We start from the raw sequence: 20,718 nt of genomic DNA on the forward strand, positions 1-20,718 counted from the left end.
AACTGCCATTCACAGTCTGCAAGAGCCCATAGTTTTTTTTAATGCTTTCTTACAATATTTTTATTGCATTGTGACATCATAAATTACATAACTTGAATAAGGCTTGAATCACAGGACACTGATCACTGTAGTCCAATTTAGTCTCTTGCTGTTATCTACAACCAGGGGCGGGCTGCAACTGGTTTAAGCACACACAGCATTCAATAAAACCAATTTGAGCCACTCCAGCTCAGCTTCTGGTCTTCCCTGATAAGTAGAACAGCTGAGGCACGGTAATCCACTTTGCCGCGTGAATCTGCTGAACTGCATAAGAAGGAAATGTAAGACAGGATAGCACAGGGGCAGGTGGGTGGGGCCAACTGATCGTTGTTCATACGGGTTTGCTAGAACCGGTTCGAACCAGCAGCAGCCCACCACTGTCTACAACTCTTGCATACTTTAAAAGGGTATCTTTTGTTCTCTTCCAATTTTCTTTAAAAAACAAAATAACAATCTGTTAAGGCTTGAGATTAAACCCAATTCTTCATGAATTCCATATCATAGAAGAGAAAGAACAATGCTAACTTTAGTTTAAATTTCATTCATTGAGTTGTAACTTGGATGGTTGTCCTACTGATATAGAGCAACTATTGTATGAATTGCTTTCTTGAAGTTACTAAAAACATACAAATATGAAAAAAGCCCAGAGTAGTTTCTTCCCCCTTCCTGCCCTCCGCTTTATCCCTTCTGTTTCATTGCACTGAACTCAAAGTCTGCCAGGAATGCAGACAAATTATTTTGTATTCACTCTCTTCACCTCCACATGCTTGTCATAAGATATAACCTTCTGAGTGAGAGGACAGGAACTAATTTGCAAAGCCCCAATCTTTTTTTCTGACGGTTATTACTACTCTTCAGCAATTCAAACAACCCCCAGCCTTATCAATCCAGCCCAAAGCAGGTTCCAACTCATAGCTGTTGATCTCAGCTCTGTTACCTAGATCTCAGATTCTTCCATTGTCCTTCTTCTCTACAGGACTGTATACCAATAAGCATAGCCTTCTCCAATCTCATGGCTTAGTAGTGTTGTGAATATAGTTGTGAATTCAATGTGATATAGTGATTAAAATGTTGGACTAGGAGTGGGGAGACTCAGTTTCTAATCCACCCTTAATCATGGAAGGTCCCTGAATGACTGGGTAACTATTTTTTCCTCAGCTCAACCTATGTCACATTGCTGTAGGGAAAACTAGGAGGAGAAAGCAGATTGTATATTATGAAAAAGCTTGGCCAATCTGAATAAAAGGCAGGATAATAAATCAGATCATTAAATGCAATCAATTTATAAACTGCTTCAAAATGTGATAGTTTGTATAATTGGATTAAAGAGTTAAACTCCTAAATACCCAATCAGTGTTCTATCAAAGGATTTGAGTTACATTAGAGTCTCTATAGGTCAAGGCTGAGTTCCCACAGGACTAGTTAATTAACAAGATATGAGCAAAGTGTAGGGAAAGCTTTGATGTCCAACATCCTTTTTCAAAAGATGAACTATCCCCCAAGCAATTTTATTCTTACAATGGCTTCAGATGGAACTTACATTATAGCTGGGTTTGCACTGAAACTTATTTGGGTTGTTTAACCCACTTTCTTAATTCATATAATATGTTGAGCCATAATTCAAATACATTGCTTTTGACAACACACTATGCCACCAAAAGCACTCTCCCAACAATCTAACCCAACCCTCAAGCAATTTAAAACTCGTGTAAAAGCTTGTAGGCTAATCCTTAGTAGGCTAATTTTCTTTCTTGTGGGAACTTCATTTGCATGAAATACAGTTGGGCAACAGCATTGAACTTCAGGCTCCAGATGCAACGCTCAGCTCCAGAAATGAGTTTTAAGACTCTGAGATTTTGACCTGGAAGCCCCCCTCCCCTTAGATTGGGAATTTCTTTGCCATGAGTCTCAGACCTAGTTTGAAACAGTTATTAATTTCATTCAAGATCCAATACTACAAACATAATTTTCTTTGAAAAAAAATCCTCTTAGCCTTGATTGTTTAAATGTGTGCATAGATCATTTACAAAATGAATGATGTGAATACAAAAAGGTTTATATTCATTTACTTGCTTTTCTGTTCTATGAATAAAGGTTGAAAAAAAAACTTCTTCCTTTATAAACTGATAGTGATCAGCAGTATAAATACTTTAAAGCTCTCAATACAGTTACCAGTTTATAATCCAGACACTTTATAATATAAGGGTGTCTCTCTGTGTGTATGTTTTCCTTCCTTCCTCCACCTCCCTCCTCCCCTGCACTTTGTTAAGAACCACAGGATGATTAGAAAGGGCTTTGTGAAGTCAAGAGTATTGCTAGCGGCTGTTAAATGCCAGCATCTACGTTGGTAATATCACATGGTGATAGACCTAAGAATTTTTGCTTCAGTTGTATCTGTCAAGAATGTAATGGACACTTGTAGATTTGTAGATACTGAACGCATCTTCTCTGTGATTTATACATTTAGATTCCTGAAGTCTCTCTTCAGGAACATGCTAACAGCTTAAGAGTTTACAGAAATATTGCAGGAGACTGTGCTTGTGCATATCTTTTTCCTTTTGTGGACTTGAAGAAGGTATTAAGAAATCTACAAGACCAGGTAAAATGTTCTCTCCATAGAAATATTTTTTTCGTCCTCTGCGTGACAAATTATTGAAAGCGTATGATTGATACCAGTACTCAAGGACACAATTTGTCCTAATTTCTCTTAGGTTATTGGAATACCATTTATTTATTTCAGATCTTTCACTGGTCAATTTGTTGTATAACATTTTGGCAACTTCTGCAAAATAACATTGTCAAATGGTAAATAATATATGGTAAATAAAATAAATAAATAATTACACTATACACTGTACTGATTCATATAAGAAATAAATTGCTTTTCCAATTTATTTTCCAAAGCTTTAAGATATCTTGGGTTTTCTCTAGAATTATAGTATCTGCCTTTATGTTTTGTTTTAGTTTGTTTTGTCTTAGTTTGTATGTAATTTAATAGGATCCACACTTTTTAAAAAAGCAATGTAAATCAAATATAGTCAATTTTCACTGCTTTATTTGATAAAAAATAAGATATTTAGCAGCATGAATATATTTTTATTGTATTACTGGCCTTTGTAATTATCTATCATCAGTTGCTTTGGAGCCTTTAATGATTGAGGGATAGGAATAAGATCGGTAAGAGAATTTCTGAATAAGTTGGGTGAGAAAATAAGACAACTGAATAACTTATGTAGAATTGTATGGTGATAAATGTTTTTACCTGAAGTGTTAATGAGTTGTTAAAATTCAGGCAACTGTAAAATTTGTCACAGAGTTTGTGACAATGGAGCTTAGAAGAGAAACAGAACCTTTTGGTGGTACTAAAGTGTATTCTATTTTTTCTCTAAAATAATAAGTTTGAAGACTGACTATTGTTCTTGCACATTCATACTTCATCTGCTCCATACTACTGCCCATGAAATAACAATGACATCAAATGTTGAAATTAAATATAATTGATGACTATATAAAATTTCATATGTTCAGCAAAAATTGGATAATATTTGATATCAATAATTAGAAAAGAAAACAATTTGGAGAAATTTGAAATAAACCCATTCCAGTTCTGTCTTTGGTCGAAAAATGGTTTCAAAACTACTCAATAAAAATCTCTAGTCATACAAAGAATTATTCATATGAAAGGATTCTTTCTTTGAAATTCTAAAACTTTTTCACCACTCCTTATTTTGATTCACATTAAAGATTTCAGAGTCCTTGAGAACTTGCCTTAAGAAGAATGACATACTGTAATCAAACTAAACCAAAGCGATTGCATTTTTAAAATAAGACAACAGATTTATTTTTTTTATTTTCTAATAATTTTACAGGACACACACATTATTTTTCTTATTTTTAACCAATTTAAGCTGTGGGACATAAGCTTTTGAATTTAGATCAGTGAGAAAGAGAACAACTAGTGTCATTTCAAGATCTTTCTTCTTGGGCTGCTTATTTGGAAAAGTGTTTTAATACAAAGGAATGATTACAATCTTGGGATAAAGAAGGATAAGAATGGGAAAAATTTATTTAGCAAATGAATCAAATTCAAATTCCAGAACTTCTCAGAGATTTTGAATAACTACATTGGGGCCATGTCCCATTCATGGACTTTCATAATTTCAGACAAAGGAAACACTTTTTGTCTAAGAGCAACAAGGATATTAAATCATGTCACACCCAGTAACATCTATACAGCAAACATTTCAATTACCAAAATTATTCAAAGGACCAAGATATAAATGCAGGATGAGATGTGTGAAAGCAATCCAAAGATATGACAGTTTGGGGTAAAACAGAACTGCCAAAACAAACTCTTGTTGTGTTTGTTGTCTGCACAAATGCTGCCTTTATTTGATTTTGTTTTGGTTTTTTTCTGTATTACTCCTTGCACTTTGAGTGCAAAAGACCATACATTGTTAGAGTCCTTGATTAAAAAAACAACTACTACAAACCATGGATTTTAGAAAGGCTGATTTTCATAAATTGAGGGAAATAATGAGTATGTCAAAGGAAAAAAAAACAAAGGCAAATGTGGTGTCTTCTTAAAAAGAGAATTTAGGATAGCAAAGTTTCAATAAGGAAGAAAACTAGGAGGCATCTAAAGAAGTAATGTAGTTGAATAGCTCACAATAACATTAAGACTAAAGGAAGATGTTCATTGGAAATGAAAATAGAGCTAATTACCAACCAAAGCTCTGAAGATTTGGATTATACATATAGAAATATAATTATATATAAATATAAGATTAGGAAATAAAAGGTAGGAAATGAGGTAGGACTTCCAAAAGAGAAAAACCCAGAAAGAGGGGTTTCTTCAAATATGCCGACTGAAAGAAGAAAACAAAGGAGATAATAAATTCACTGCTTAATCCAAACAGAAAAATCTTAACATATGACCAAGAGAGAGTAGAGAAGCCTAACGTCAATTCTGCATTTGTCTTTACAATGAAATGAATTGGACAGGATATAGACAGGATAGGTAGATTTAAGTAACTTAGCGGATAGAGAGTCTAGTCTAATCAAATCAGGGCATTCGCTTTTGCGAACAACAGCTCTCTTTATTAAATGCATATAATGGATTTGCTATTATAGGATTTTAAACACAGAGTAGAAGAGTGGGAAGGGGTGAAGAAAAACAAGGTGAGAAGTTAATGGGTTTACATAATAGTAGAAATAGAGAGAAAGAGGCTGAACATTAGTTTATGCATAATGGTCTAAGAATGCATTGTTGTTCAGGTCTTCTGCAATGGATTTAATTATTTTAAAAAATGTTTTGTATTGTAATTCAGTCTGCAGAGTGGGTGGTGAAGTTTCTCTTTGAGCCACTTTAGTCATGAAGTATCTCCTGGGGCTGAAATGTTGTACCTTTGTCTTGTCACTGTTTGGAGCTTCCATTTATGTCCAATTATTTCTTGCACAGAATAAGACTGACAAGTTTCTCCAGTACAAAATCTACAGGAGCATTATTGGCATGTGATGACATGCAATATATCATGTCAGAGCAGTGTTTTTCAAACTTGGCAACTTTAAAATGTGTAGATTTCTGCTCCCCAAATTTCCCAGCCAGCCAGCCGGAAAAACACCATTTTAGAGGATGAGCACATGAAGGTGCCGTTAACAGGGCTTGCTATGGTGTTGTTGGCATAATTATGGGGCAGAGTTGGCATCTGTCATGAGCCACAATTCAATTTCAGAATTTGACTCTCATACTGACAACATTGCTTCAGCTGATTGTCAACCTTGGGAGTGTTCAAGTCATGATTTGAGGAGGCTGATCAACCATAGGTGTGTCCTGATCAGCTGGAGCAGTTGGATGATAAGTCATGACCCCAAAACCTCAGACCTCCCCACATTCAGTGATGAGCAGAACAAGTGCTCTCAATGTGGCTCCTTTACTAGGCAAGGGACAAGGCCCAAGTAATTGCAGCTAGCTGTCTGCAGACAGATTTATATAGCTACTTTGCAATCAAGCCTTTTAAAAAAACAATTGTTCAGAATTCTAGCTCATGATACTTGTTCTTGTCTTACCTTGCTCTTGAACCCTTGACTAATGGACTAGCTGATTACCAAACTCAGTTATCTGCTTAGTAAATAAACCAGCTCCTTAGCAACTGTGTCTATGCGTTGCATGCAGGGGTGGGATTCTATCAGTTCGCACCTATTCGCCAGAACCGGTTGTTAACATTCTAAGCAGTTCGGAGAACCGGTTGTTAGAAGAAATTACTGGCCTAATCTTGTAAGGAAGGCAGGAAGGAAACATTCTGGTGTTGCTTACAAAAACTGCCTCTCTGTTAACCCTTATTACATTCTTGGCAGGACTAGACTTCCTGTCTCAAGAACTTCACTGGAGTTTTCCCCCCTCCTCTGCTGGTACTTTGCTTATGTGGAGTGACCATTCAAAGTTACAATGGCACTGAAAAAAGTGACCTATGACCATTTTTCACACTTACGACTGTTGCAGCATCCCCACAGTCACGAGAGGCCAGGCGAAGAGATGCGTGCCTCAATGTGAGTGATATTGAGTTGGCCACACCCAGCCAATAACATGACCATCAAGCCATGTCCACCCAGTCACATGACTACCAAGCCACACCCACCACTTAAGCCATGCCCACAGAACCACAGAATTCACAAAATTTGAATCCCACCCCTGGTTGCATATGTGTATGCAACCTGAGCGATATCTGGGTTTGTTGCAGAATTTTGTCCCCATGTTTGTGTTGTCCTGTTTCCTTTTACTACCAGCGATAGGTTATTTTAAAGTGGGTGGTTTTCTGAGCGCAAGTATGGCCTTACACCTATACTGTGAGAGATTGGTGTTGTTCAGTACAACTTATTGATGATACTTTTTTTTTAAAATAAAAGTTTTATTTAAGTTTTCACAAAACATACAAATACCAATAAAATATCTTTTTTTGAGGACAGCATGGCCCCGGGTTATCACTTCTCCATACAGACATAAACTCAATACATAGTTATCTTATACATTCTAATCCATATCTTATAACTATTTTAGCATTTTTTTCAATAGCTTTTCCCTTTCTTTACTTCCTATAGCCTTATTTTAAATTATCTCATTCCTTTCTTAATTCAATTACATATCTTTTTAAATTTAAATTTTAAAAATCTTTCTAATCAATGTTTTTATACTTTCGTCTGTCCTGTTTACAATTTCATATTATCTTTTCTCATAAAACAAATTTTCCCCTGTAATTACTAGACTGGAGTGTAACACCTTTGTATCTTTTTTCAAATCTTGTTTAAAAATTTAAGTTACACCTTTGCAGTTATTCATTTTCTAACATCTATTTTATAACACATACCTATTTTCAATCGAATTCTGCTTGGTACATTCTCTTAAAAATACACACTAAATTCTTAAAAGAAAAAAGTATATATGTATATACATATATATCTGTGTATATATGTATAACAATAATAAATGGAATAATTATTCAAGTACAGCTCTGCCATTAATATTAATAACAATCTTTTACATTTCTATTTCTTTTAACAAACATTACCTAGTAATATCAGTTGTCTTTCACTTTAATCATATTTCATATTTTACTTATTACTGTCCTTAAATAAAAAACCAAACAATAGTTTTTAACAGTAGTCAATAAAGTTATTATTTTTATTCAGTGTTAATGTTAATGTTATTGATTCTCTCTCTCCATATATTAACTTCATTATATAAAGCTTCCTGTTACCCATAAAAGGAATTTAGGGGCCAGTGGTTCTCAAGAATAGGTTGCGTAATCCTGTAGTAGTAGGAATGGTACTTGTTATGTATATGTAGATAACGTAGTTGGGTTGACAATATATAAACTACAAATATATATGTTTGTAGCTTTAAGGAAAAATACTGTAATGTATTATCCTGTTTTCTGATTGGTTAATTATGGTACAAGTTGCCATAAGAGGGAGCTATAGATCATGGTTTAATCCCTTCTCTCTTTTTTTACTGATGATCTCTCTTGACTAACTACGGACAGAGATTGACTAACCCTGTTTATTTTGATAGTCTGTTGATATTGAAGATTATCTGTTGTATTATGGTTTGATATTTGTCTGCGGTAAAAGACTTGAAACCAGTAAGAAGACTTTATAACTGGATATTTCTGGACTGTTAAAAACATGTATGACATGGACTGTTTATTGGACTGTGCTATTTCTTCAAGTAAACATTAATACAACTTGTTCAACTCTGTGTGGCTGTATATTTATTCATAACTGTTCCCATAAACCATTTCCGTGTGCATATCCTTTTTATACAAGGGTTACTCTGCACATATCCTAACAATACTACCCGTTCTTCCCCCCAAATATGACCTATCCTGAAAAGAAACTCTAGCTTCATTTTTGCACGTGTGTCCAATATAAGTCCTTCCTCCAAAATAAGCCCTAGTTAAGATCCCGATCACCCCATTGCACCTGGTTGCACAAGGTGGGATAAGGCGCAATGGTAAAAACCAAGCCAGGGTAAGGATGGGGGTGGTGCAGCTGCCCAATGTTCCCCACATCCACTTAGGACAGTTGCAGCTAGGCAATTACTTAGGACAGTTCTAGCCAGGCCTCCTACACCCTAACAACTGCCTTGCCTTGAACATCTTTTGCGGCCATTTGTTGTCATTTGCATGTGTCGCCTCTGGCTTCCGTTTCACCAGTTGAGAAAGGAGCTCTGGATTGATATGCATGGCATTCCCCCAGCCTCTGTTTCGAAGGCCTCTATTTTGAAAGATAAACAGATACAGTTTTGACTTCTGAAGTTATTCCTGGAGTGCCCAAATAATGATATGATTGTATATGATTCACATGGACATTCCAAAAAGCCTTGAAGAGGGATAAAGAACTTTAAGCACAGTTTTCTGATCTGACACTTTTCTAAAATTTGCAAGTGGTTTCATTTTAGAATAGATATATTTAGACACATGTTTATGTTTAAATATTGAAAATATTAATGGGGATATTGTGAATTGATATCCTGCATAGTAGTGGGAGATATTATGGTTAAAATGGCAATTGGATACTGGATCTGGACTGCCGAAATCTCTTTAGAAAAAGAAGAGATCTTCAAGATCACATACACATACTCTGGGCAGCTACTTTATGTGACTAGATAGCAGAAACCAAGGTTTTTGTGGTGCTTGAAATCAGCTGGAAGTTGCAAGATTTCATTGAGTTTATAACCATTAATGTAGCCTTCATGGACTCAACATTCAATAAAACTTCACTTCTTAATCACTTTGGATGTTACTTTTTAAAAAATTTGTATTACATTTTAAACATTGAGAACCTTCAGAACCAAAGTTTTATCATATTCAGTGGGTGCCATTTTTCTTCAATTGTTTAAGAAAGAAGATTACATGTTTAAGATTTTGTAAAAAAAATCTATTTTGGAATACATAGCAAAAAGGTGATGAGAGTATTTAATTAGAAAGTTTTAAACAGATTAAGGGTTTAAATGGACTTGAACTAAGATTTTGAAGTTAATTAAATGAATTTTTCTTGTGGGAAATATTCTGTGTTGACATCTGGATAACTGTTATGATTAGTTTGAAAGTTAGTCACTAGAGGAAACCAGAAGGAAATGGTTCTGTTGAGAATAATATTTTTGGGCATAGAAAACAATTTTAAGTATTAAAATTATCTACCATGATAAATGAGATGGCATTATGGAAAAGAAAGATTTTATCAAAATAATTTGAAACCAAGTTAAATGTGGATTTAAAAATGTATAAGCAGCTGAAAAAAGATGAAACAGTGGACACACTAAAAAATGAACCATTGGATTTACAAGTGAAACCAGATATTGTTTAACAATTAAAAACAACATCCAAATACTACATCAGAAGCGTGGTATGGATAGCTTTTTTATATTGTATTTACAAAAAGAGTTTGTTAAAATTGTCAATGATTTGTCAGAATCAACAGAATATGAAGAGTGACATGGATCTTTATACTGGATCTACAAAAGGGATTTTCTAAAGTCAGCAATGAGAACATAAAAAGAAAATAGATATTTTAGATAGAATTTGAGGAGACTAAAGATTGTTCTGAGAAAGGAGAAAGAATACAGAATTGATTTATTTGATCAAGGCCAGAGAAAGTGAGAAAGAAAACGGGTCTTTAAATTTGGATTTGACTATTCTATTGGACTAATCTGGAGGAGAAATTTAAAGAAAAATATGTTAACACAACAAAGGTTTAAAAATTAAACTGGATAGATATTGAATTGTGGACACTTAAAGGGCATAACTAATTGCTGGAATTGAGTGTGTTGAAAAGAATAGCTAATGATTGAAATTAGCAAACTTAACAAAAATATTATATTCAACAAAGAAAGTTAAAAAGAAAAAGACTCAAGAGCACCACCTGATGGTACAGAAAATTTTTAATATGTTTTAAAATGAGTGTCTGGTCTTTTTGAGACTTTGGATTTTGGAACTTGAAAGAAAATAAAAGGAACTTTACTATTGCCAGTAATTTGGGAAACAGTTGAGAGGCCAATTAGAGGATTCTGAATAAAGATTCAAGAGTATGAATTGTTGAAAATAAACTCAAAAGATATTGGCTGAAATAATATACTGGACTCTGAATTGAATATATTTATGAAAGAAGAGGATTTCAGCTATTAAGGAAGAGGAAAGAAAAAGAAAAAAGGAGAAGATGTAATGGAGGAGCTACTTGATATAAGACTGGACTCACAAGTTATAAGATTGGATATGCAAGATACAAGGGACATAATAAAAATCAAACTTGAAATGTGTAATTATATACTACAGAAATTAGAAATAGTGACTCAACATACACAAGAACATAATAAACCAGAGGGGGAGGAGTTTTATAAAGAAGAAGCCAACTTAGAAGGACAAAACAAACAACAATTATTTAAGCGGGGGGGAAAGGAATTATAATTAAAAATTTGTGGTCTGATGGGATGATAAAAGGGAGAATGGTTCGGAAAATGGCTAAAGAGAGAATGAAAAAGCAGAAAAAGGAAGTGCAAAAGGAAAATCAAAAGAGGGAGAGAGAAAAGTTTAATAACTGGAATGAGAAAAGGAGGGGAATAAGAATGGGAAAAAAGGGAATTAAGAGAAATGACCAGAAAATAAAGAGGAAAGGAAACAAACAAGGATGAAAAGAAGGTACACTATTCAAAGAGTGAGAGATAATGGGTGAGAAAAAAAAAAGGGATAAGGAAGGGGATTCTGCAAGGTAATGTGTTGGGATGTATAAGAATATATTGAAAATAGCATTTTGTAATGTATAGATGATTTATGGAGAAAATATAATGTGGAATCTGAGAAAAATATATATATTTGTGTTTTTATACTAGATAGGGAGATTGATATTAAGGAAGAATGAAGGTGGTTAGCTCGAATTATTAACTAGAGGGGACAATGATATTTACAGATAAGGATTGATAAAATGACAAATGTGACATGAAAAAATAATATGAGAAATGACAATAGAAAGGAGATGAGAATTTTAGATAACATTGAAAAATAAGATATGAGAATATATGAAGAAAAATGGAAGGAGGTATATTAGAATTTGGAATTGAACAAATGAACATAGAATTGAGATGAGAATTTTAGATAATATTGTAAAATAAGATAAGAGAACATGAATTGGGATTGGATAAGATAAGCTTAACATTTAATAATGATAAGGATGATGTAATATGAAATTAAACAAATAAAATGAATAGATAACTATGGTCATGTTTGTATTGAGATGTGAAACCTGGAATCATACTGCTTGCCAAATGAGAAAATTGAATAATGGAATTACTAGGTATGTTTAACTGATATGGTGGTAAGCATTTGGAGAGAATGTTGAAAATAAATATTGAAGAAGTATGAATTAATATGAATATATGCAATGAGAGATGTATGATATATTGATGCCACACTGTTAATGTATTGTTGTTATATGTAGATTGAAATAAAAAAAAATTGGGAAAAAAAGCATAGCCTGATTAATCATAACCATTGGGAATTCTTGTAGTTGTACTCTTTTAAAGCTGGTTAGATAAGTTTGGTTTAATAAGATGTTTGTGCTTGTCTTTCAGAAAATCTTCATGTTAACATCATAGAGTGTATATGTAATATATAGAAAGAAGAGCCTGAGAAATATTTTCTAAATGGAATGTTTAGCAGCCCTTTTGAGATTTAAGGGATTAACTCATAGCCACCAATCAGGAGTTATTGTTAAATCCTTTTAAAAGCAGAAAGCAGTTAGTGTTAATCCTGACGATTAAAAATATCTGTTTCACATTGCAACCATTGATGAAGAAAAACTGCAACAATTTTCAGGAATGTTACAAAGTTCTTAACACTGATTGGAATATTAAATGTGAGGCCAAATAAGTGAATTAGGCATGTTATTTAACTGATATTGAAGGCTTGCAAACATTGCATTGCTATTAGTTAATTACTAATTTCCCTCAAATCTTGGAATGCCACTTCATCATGGCACAGGTGGGAGAGGGACAGTGCGGTGTTGTTGGAGAGATTAGTGAAGAATGCCAGGAATATAAATCAAAAGAGTATAATTCCAGAAGGGACATCCAAAGTGTAAAGGTCCTTCCTACTGCTCAGCTAAATCAAGTAGGCTTCAAGTAGGTAGTGATATATGAAGTTGTTGCATGATCTCTTAAAGGATAACACGAAAGAGATCCTTTAATACTATGTAGAGAAGGCAGTGGTCAGCCATTCTTTCCTTGGCAAGAAAATAATATGGAAATGCAATATAAAGTTGTTATGTCTCACCTTTCTTTTTTCCAAAAAAGATGAAAGAGACCAAACTCACACAAACACAGGCAGGCAAGTTGACTCGGTCATTACAGAGTTAATCCTTTATACTGATAATGTCCTTGGCATTCTAACACACTCTGCCTGCCAAGTCCGAAATGATAACAAGAAAAACTACTCACTAAAGATTCCAAAGGAGACCACAAAAAACAGTCACAACGAAACCTGGAAGAGAAGTAAAACTTTGTCCCGTACAAAGTTTCTGGAGAAAACACACCCACTTTTATCCCCTGTGGGGTGTGTCTCAATGACTCAGCTCACTCTCTGACCCTCCCACGCCTCCTACGTTTCAGCTCACATTTCTTCCTACGACGCTGCCTAGGATCAAGCCAACATTCGTTCACTTGACTCCCTGTCCGGGGCTGCTCCGATATGCCCTCCTCCTCCTGATTAATCTCAGGCTGTTCCTCTCGGTTGTCTGATGAAACCTGAGGTATTATCAGGGAGGAAGGCATTGCCAGAGAGGAAGGTCCTGGGGAGGAAGGCATTCCCTGTTCCTCCTCCTCATCTTCCGAGTCCTCTTCCTCTAACAGCACAGGCTCAGGAATTGGAGCCACAACATAAAGTGTTTGACAATATACAGTTGGATGATAGGCTCCCTCCTATTGGATGGCACTCAACATGTTACTGGAGATTTTTGTAGTTCTAAGAGATTCCATTAGATGTCATATTTTGTCCAAGAATCTTTCCCAACATTAGATAGTATAGGACATTGTTAATTACTTTAATACCCACACATCAATATTCAATTTTCTGCAAGTGCAGTGGTTTGTATTCATTGTATTGTCTCCCTTCATTTACTAAGGATTTACTTCTTGACTTAACTATAACTATTTCCCATTTTTAAAACACTATTTAATTAATATGCTTAAGAGCCGCAGCAATTTTTCTGCATGTGATACATGCACACTCAACAAGGGTCCAAATACTTTGGGAATAGATGAATTTGAATGACAGGTTTTATTTACTTCTATACTCACAGTGAGGTTTCTATGGTGATGCTCACAAACAGTTCCCTTTGTAAGTGTTCCAGAATTGCTGCCCATCTTGGTGTTTAAATTGTAACTGTTTTTTTAAATTAAAGAAAAAAATATTAGAGAATGCTAGCTTGTTACAAATCGTAATGTCAGCCTCCAGGACTCTTTGTTTTAGCTTAATTCTCTTCATGCGTCTTCTAGAGCAGGGGTCACCAACCTTTTGGACTTCAGGGACCACCAAACTCATAATTTTAGATCCCAGGGACCACTAACTGGTTCTGTGGGTGTGGCCTAATTTGTGGGTGTGGCTTGGTGGTCATGCGACTGGCTGGGCATGGCTTGTATGTAAATATTATAAATATTTATATAAATATTGAATTTTTTTTATAAAAAAGAGCAACTTTTACCCAAAATCAGGCAAAGAGGCAGGCAGATTGAGTTGCTCACAGAATCACAGATTCATTCAGAAATCTATCTATCTGCCATTGGCTAGCTCAGTCTGTCACATAAAATTTGCTAGCAAGCAAACTCACAAAATTAACTCACAACACACCATGTATGTAAATATTGATTTTTTTTTTTATTAAAAAAGAGCAACTTTTACCCAAAATCAGGCAAAGCAGGCAGATTGAGTTGCTCACAGAATCATTCAGTGATCTATCTATCTGCCAACGGCTAGCTCAGTCTCTCAAATTTGCTTTCCGTGAGTCTGCACTGAATTTGCTTGCAAGCAAACCTTCAGTGCTAAGGGAAGTTCGGCTGTACACTTAAAAGCAGAGCCGAAGATCTAAAGACTAGCTAGAAAGCAAGATATCCAATCATTTCTTGCTTCCTTGCTAATCTAAATCTCCCGGCACAGCAGAACAGTTGATGTTCGGAAAAAGGAAAAATAGCAATTTAGCAGGCAAGTTTTCCGGGTAAGGAGTGAGTGGGTGGGGAGGGTTCCTGTGGGCCATGTGGGCAGCGCAGCCTTGTGTTTCTGCGCAGCCTGGATTAATTGCCTTGGGGGTGCTCTGGGGGTGAGATTTCTCTGCGGCCCACCAAAATTTTCTCACAGCCCACCGGTGGGCCGCGGCTCACTGGTGGGTGACCACTGTTCTAGAGGCACAGTTAGCCAATGGGAAAAGTGGACAGTTTTGCTTTAGGGTTTGAATCAAATGTAAGATGGGATCACTGGAGTCTGGTTTGACTCTTGGGGACTTTGTAGACAACATCCACGTAGTTTTGGGCAACAAAATAGTAGTAGTTTGCTATTGCCTTCTTCCAGGATAGTTGAGCCTATTATCTAGGTATTTACTGGACCTTTTTCCAGGATGTTGAGCTTATTATCCATATGCTTTCTGGATCAGACTCTTGCATTCTTTTTTTTTTTAAGGTCTGCCAAGGTCAGTGAGGATCTATCACTTCCTGTAGTTCAGGGGTGTCAAACTCATATTGTCATGGCGGCATCATGTGACATATCACAACTTCCCCCCCTTTTCTAAACCAGGTGTGGCTATGGCCAGCAGGTGACATCTGGCCCGCAGGCCACAAGTTTGACAGCCCTGTTGTAGTTTATGCTGTAGTTCAAGAACACAAATATTCTTAATGGTAAATCATAGGCATTTTAGCTTTTAAGCAGGCAATCTTCATGCATAATCTTCACAACTGATATTTCACTGCAACATATGGATACATCCAAATTGATTAATTGCATGCACACAAATCCTTGTCTAATAATCACTGCTCCCTTATTAGGAAGACTTTGCTGAGTGCCAAGAAAAAAAAAATCCAAATGCAAATGTTTCTTCTTCCCTTTGAATTTTTTGATGTTAGCAATGAGGGTCGTTTAGATGCTGAAAGTACTTAATTTAATTAACTAGTGCTTTAAATGCTTTCTAAGTAGAAATATTTCATTTAATTGATTCATTAATTAAACTGGAACCTTGTGACCATGTCACAACTTTAATAAATTAAGGACAGACTCTTGCTTCCAATTTATGTAAAAACTTATGCTTAGCATCTATGGAATGTTTGCTTTATGCTGCCTATTTAATATTATTGGGGTTTTTATTACATGAAAATTTGTAAATTCAATGGGTTGCATCATCTGGTCTACCTTATCTGAGCTCATAAATGAAGTAGGATTAGGCTAGTTAGGACTAATCAGAAGATTTCTAGATCATATGGGGCTGTAGATCAGACTCAAAGTAAACTAGAAGTAGAGTATCCAAAAACAGATAGGACTGTATGATCAATTTCATTTACAATTATAGATTTGCAGTAGAGCAGGGGTCTCCAACCTTGGCAACTTGAAGCCTGGCGGACTTCAACTCCCAGAATTCCCCAGCCAGCAAAGCTGGCTGGGGAATTCTGGGAGTTGAAGTCCGCCAGGCTTCAAGTTGCCAAGGTTGGAGATCCCTGCAGTAGAGAACAATGACAAATAAATTAATGTTTTCAGAGCATATAATTTCACCTTTCCCTTGACTTTTACTTATTCATATTTTTCAGTAATAGCAAAAGAAGGCTATTGCCAACTTGTTGGGTCAATCAAATATGGGAAGTGTGATTTTGACAACATTTTCACCTGGCATGACTTCTGGAAAGTGTAGTGTTTATACTTGCCCTTTTAGCTTTTCAGGAAAAAACTGCTAAAAATTAATTACATTTGTGGCCTGGAGTGTTATATTGTTTGATACTATTTTAAAGGGTTTTCTACTCCAAGCTGCAAAATTGCTCCAAAAGACAAAAATACAAATACTGTAATGTCAGCCAGGCATCTTAGAGATTTTTCTAGGGTTATAGGTTAGGATGCTAGATGGTGCTAGATGGTGGAAAATTCTAATTCATCCTCTGGTATATCAGTTAGCAAGGTATGAAAAAATACCAACAACCTAACACCTGGACAAACTGTGCCAATCAAAGACACAAAATTAGTTAAGTTATTTTGGTACATGGGACATATTATTCCACGTGCACCTTTCTCCATCCCAGACAATAAAAATACAATAACAATTTAAGAAAGAACCAGTTTGCTGTCCTTTCATAACACTCCTGAAAACCTCTGCCTCAAGCATCTGCTTCATACAGTTTAATGAGATGGTTTTAATGGGCCACATGAGACAAATACAAGTTTTTTTTAACATGTACCTTTAGCAGGCATTCTTCCCATTTTAGTCCTGCGTGCCACATTTACCCTTCATACTTCCTGTTCATACTCTTCATATCCACTTAAATTATGAGCAAAGTGACTTTCTCACATCAAATACAAAGACATTTCTTTGAAAGTTATAAATGCTTTTTTTTTTCTTGGAACAAATTTCAAATTAGTATGCTTGTGAACATTAGCATTGTTTTCCCGCCCCTCTATGAATGTTAATAGTTCTTCCATTTGTCTTGTTGTATATTTAGTGGCACTTTTAAATGATAACCACCCAAACTGGGTTTTACCATCTTTGTAATCTAAAATCATTGATGTTTTAAACAATGCATTAAAGATTTGATTAGCTTTGCTTCAAGCTTTGTAGTGCATAGTTTTGCTTTCTAATTGGAAGCAACCTAAGCAATTCATTAGCATAATTGAGAAAGCTATTCTTTTGCACTTTTAAAAAAAAATCCAAGCCAGTTATCTTTACAATGTCATGCTTGGGAGCTAGTGTTTGTTTCAACACTGCGTATACAATTTCCTGATGCAAATCATTTTCTGTGGCAAATTAAAAGAAAAAAGTTAAATGTGGGAAGAGTAAATAAATTCTAAAGTACATATCTGATATTAGCACAATTGAGAAAGTCCAGAAATATTTCACAAGAAGAGTTCTCCACTCCTCTACTCGTTGTAGAATACCTTATGCCACCAGACTTGAAATTCTAGAACTAGAAAACCTTGAATTACGCCGTCTTCGGTCTGATTTAAGCATGGTATATAAAATCATACATTGCAATGTCCTACCTGTCAATGAATACTTCAGCTTCAACCATAACAACACAAGAGCACACAATAGATACAAACTCAATGTTAACCGCACCAAACTTGATTGCAGGAAATATGACTTCAGCAATAGAGTGGTCAATGTCTGGAATACTCTACCCGACTCTGTAGTTTCTTCCCCAAACCCCAAAAACTTTAACCTTAGATTGTCTACTATTGACCTCACCCCTTTCCTAAGAGGTCTGTAGGGGGCGTGCATAAGCGCACCAACGTGCCTACCATCCCTGTCCTATTGTTTCTCTTATTCTTCTTTTATTTTTCTTATATGTACCCATTTCATGTATTCACAACTATGTATACACTTATACTTATTATCTTGTAAACAATTGGCAAATCAAATAAATAAATAAATAAATAAATAAATAAAATAAATAAATAAATATGTGAAGTCAAACTATTTGCTTTCCTCTGAAATGTTGGCAAGGCTGACTCTTTTGGGATGACTCTGCATGTGATCAGCTTGCAATTTTTAGAAGTATGTAGCACTAGCAGAAAGAATATCTGGGGGGGATACATGAACCCAAGTCAGCTGTCTTAACCTTTCTATGAGGCAGCTTTTGAGCATCCAGCTGTTATTCAAAATGATCTGAAGGTCTCATTAAAACGCTGCCAATTTTACATAATCCTCAAGCCAGTCAGCTGAAAGACATGGGAATGGGGGCAAATGTAGTGTCTATTGTCAAAGCTCTAGATCAGTCTTTCCTTTACAGCTTGCTTTAATTCAGATTCTCTGGATAAATTTTATTCTCTTGGAAGTCTCTTCCAGCAGATTAAACTGGCCATCTTCTAGTTTTCTTTATCCCCTGCCACTATTCAGTGTTAATAATTCTTAGTTGGACAGCTTTATTGGGAGAAAATGGTCTTGCAGATATCCAGCCCCAAACCATGAAGGGCTTTTAAGGTAGCAACCAACATCCAGCAATCATTGCGTGTTTCAGCATAAAATGTTATATGGGTGCTTCAAGAAGTGTACAAAGTCCAATCAAAAAGTAACTAAGACACGAGTGACATGCAAAATGACTGCTATTGTAGGAATGAGCTGCTCTACTCTTTATTTTATTTATTTATTTTGTCAAGCATGCATTTAATTATGTATGTACCGTGTTTCTCATATAATAAGGCTGGGTCTTATGTTTTTTTTTGAGCCCCGAAAAAATGGCTAGGCCATCTTTTCGGGGGTGACTTAATTCCCCCCCTTGCATCTTCGGGCGGGCGGTGACGGCTTGGATGTTGACCTTGGCGTTGGTGGGGCACTTCGTATCGGGGTCAATGCAGGCAGCACCATATCCGGGTGTGCAACAAAAGTACTTCCTAACGGCAAGCCCCCCCACCATCCCCCCCATTTCGCATGTTTTAATATAGGCCTTAATTTGGGGGGAGGGGCTTAATTTCATTTCATGCCTATAAAACATGCTGGGACTTCCTATTGGGGGAGGCCGTATTGTTGGAGAAACAGGGTATGTATGTATAGACATGATTATTAATACATGAAATAGATACGAATAAAAGGGAACATTAAAACAGGGACGGTAGGCACGTTGGTGCACTTATGTATACCCCTTACAGACCTCTTAGGAATGGGGTGAGCTCAACAGTAGACAGTCTGAGGTTAAAGTGTTTGGGGTTAGTGGAAGAAACCACAGAGTCAGGTAGAGTAATCCAGGCATTGACTACTCTGAAGTTGCTGAAGTCGTAGTTCCTGCAATTGAGTTTTGTGCGGTTTACCCTGAGTTTGTATCTATTGTGTGCTCATGTATTTCTGAGGTTGAAGCTGAAGTAGTCATTGACAGGTAGGACATTGTAATGGATAGTTAGAGACCAAAGGCAGTGTAGTTCTAAGTTACCTAAGCCTAAAATTTCAAGTCTGGAGGCATAGGGTATTCTGTTGCAAGTAGAGGAGTGGAGGACTCTTCTTGTGAAATATTTCTGGACTCTCTCGATTGTATTAATGTCCAATATGCAGTGCGGATTCCAAACAGATGAGCTGTGTTCAAGAATTGGTCTAGCAATTGTTTTGGATGCTCTAGTTAGTAGTACAATATTACCGGAGAAAAAGCTTTGTAGAATTAGGTTAACAACTCTTAATGCCTTTTTGGCAATGTTGTTATAGTGGGCTCTAGCACTTAGATAATCAGAGATGAGAACTCCAAGGTCCTTGACAGAGTGAGAATCGTCTACTTCACAACCTAGAGACAACTTTGAGATGTGTGGATTCTTACCAATGGTTCTATCAGTTGAAGAACTCTAGGAGTTAAAGTTGACACATTTTAAACTTGTCAAGGTTGGGAAAGACTGAGCTAGGTGAGGTTAGGAATTCAGCAATGGAAAAACGTGGCAAATCAATATGGCCTTCATTTGCATTCTTTGAACAGTTGAGTAGGCACTCCAAACTATATGCTGAACATGCTATGTTTTGCCTCTTCTCTATATAGCTGTGTGTAGCTCTTTAGGTAGAGAAGCAAGAGCAAGAAGGAATTGCATCTTCTCATTTCCTTCTTTCCTTCTTTCATTTCACAGAGACCACCAGAATTGCCTGCAAGAAGGAGCTAATCGTTAAAGTCCCATTTTTATTAACTCCTTCTTTTTCTCAAAGAGGTCATTGAAACTCACTGCTTTATGAAGAAGAGCAGCAGACATGATCTACCTTTGGTGGTGGAGGTGAATGGGAAGAAAGATGTCATATGAGCTCCCAAACCTTACCAGCCACAAACTGGATGTAAGCAAAATGCCTGAAGGCCAGGATAATCAGAGACTGCCTTGATCTGAAACCTGTGTATTAGGGTTGGGGTATTGAATACTTTCCATCCATTGAATAGAATAGAGCTGGAAGAGATCTTGCAGGTCTTCTAATCCAGCCCCCTCAAGCAGGAGA

General features: G+C 35.9%; 1 protein-coding gene across 3 annotated transcripts in view; it reads left to right on the forward strand.

Moving 5' to 3' along the window:
* The first annotated feature begins 2,351 nt into the window (after positions 1-2,351).
* The window catches only part of OCA2 (OCA2 melanosomal transmembrane protein), a 193,017-nt gene continuing 174,650 nt past the window's right edge, over positions 2,352-20,718 (forward strand). For all 3 annotated transcript variants that reach the window (XM_087967115.1, XM_087967114.1, XM_087967116.1), the window contains exon 1: positions 2,352-2,638. The gene's annotated coding sequence lies outside the window, so the exon portion shown is untranslated. The remainder of the gene's footprint in view (positions 2,639-20,718) is intronic.

Source organism: Notechis scutatus, chromosome 5, assembly GCF_049901735.1.
Source record: "Notechis scutatus isolate UNSWTSFEM ecotype Mainland chromosome 5, rNotScu1.2, whole genome shotgun sequence".
NCBI lineage: Eukaryota > Metazoa > Chordata > Lepidosauria > Squamata > Elapidae > Notechis > Notechis scutatus.